This window comes from Nannospalax galili, unplaced genomic scaffold (assembly GCF_000622305.1).
Source record: "Nannospalax galili isolate Female #2095 unplaced genomic scaffold, S.galili_v1.0 scaffold102, whole genome shotgun sequence".
Taxonomy (NCBI): Eukaryota; Metazoa; Chordata; class Mammalia; order Rodentia; family Spalacidae; genus Nannospalax; species Nannospalax galili.
Window position 1 is genome coordinate 3,326,729 of NW_008351958.1, and position 1,600 is coordinate 3,328,328.

Consider the following 1,600-nt stretch of genomic DNA (forward strand, 5'->3'; position numbering starts at 1 on the left):
GTTGCTGGTGAAAATTTTCTCCCATGATGTTTAAGCTGTTGATATCTTCTTGGTTTAGTTTTGGTGGTTCCCAATCTTTTAGATACCCATCCATTTCTTTTAGGTTTTCAAATTTAGTAGTGTATAGGTTTTTAAAGTATTCCTTTATAATGTTCTGGATCTTTTTGGTGTCTGTTGTGATGTTTCCCCTTTCATCTCTGATTTTGTTGATTTGGAGGTGTTCTTTCTTTTAGTTAACTGGGCTAGGGGGTCTGACAATCTTGTTTAATCTTTTCGAAAAACAAGCTCTTGGATGCATTGATTCTTTGTATTGTTTTCTTTGTTTCAATTTCATTAATTTCTGCTCTGATTTTTGTTATTTTTCTTGTCTGCTGGGTTTGGGTTTCATTTGTTATTGCTTTTCAAGTGTCTTGAGTTGCAATGTTAAGGCATTTACTTGTGTTCTTTCTGCTTTTTTAATGTAGGCACTTAGAGATATAAACTTCCCTTTAAGGACTGCTTTCAACATGTCCCTGAGGTTTTGTTGTGTTGTATTGTCTTTTTCATTTAGTTCTAGGAATACTTTCATTTTTTTCTTAATTTCTCCTTTGACTCAATCATCATTCAGGTGTGTGTTGCTTAATCTCCATGTGTTCATGTAGTTACTAGGGTTTCTTCCGGTGTTGATTTTAAGCTATATTGCATTGTGGTCTGATAGAATGCATGGAATTATTTCAATCTTTTTGTATTTGATGAGGCTTGTTTTGTGCCCCAGTATGTGGTCAATTTTGGAGAAAGTTCCATGGGGCACTGAATAGAAAGTGTATTCTTTGGTGCTTGGGTGGACTATTCAGTAGATGTCTGATAGGTCCATTTTTAAAAAATAGTTTTTATTATTTTTATTATTTTATGTGCATGTGTGTATTGCCTGCATGTATGTGAGTGTACCCATGTTGTGCAATGCCATGGAGGACTTTGGATTCCCCTAAAACTGGAGTTAAGGTTGGTTTATAGCTGCCATATGGGTGCTGGGAATCAAACCCGGGTCCTCTGCAAGAGTAGTCAGTGCTCTTAACCACTGAGCCATCTCTCCAGCCCCTCTTAGGTCCATTTGATGTATGGTATTGTTTAATTCAGATGTCTGTCTGTTGATTCTCTGTCCTGTTGACCGATCTAATGGAGACAACAGGGTATTGACATCCCCTACTATTAATGAGTTAGGATTAATCTGGGTCTTAAAGTCCTGTAGTACTGTTTTTATGAAGTTGGGTGCACCAGAGTTTGGTAAATATGCCCCCGCCTGTGGGGACCCTGTACAGGTAAGGCTCGAGGGGAACCACTCCCTGAAAGGAAAAACGGGCGAGAAAGAAGAGACAGAGCCCAAGCAAGTCCACTTGTCAAGGGCCACTTTATTGAACTGCCAGCTTTCCTTATATACAGTTTGTATTTAGAAGGGTTTATGGTAGTTGGTCAAAAAGGTTACAGCATTCTTATGGGTATGGGAGGGGGACTGAGCAATTCAGTAACGTGACTGACCGCCAGGTGTTCCAAGAGATTACTGCCTGACTTATCTTTCCGAGAACTGTCTGCAAGAGGAAGAGAAAGATAACCTTGCCATAAA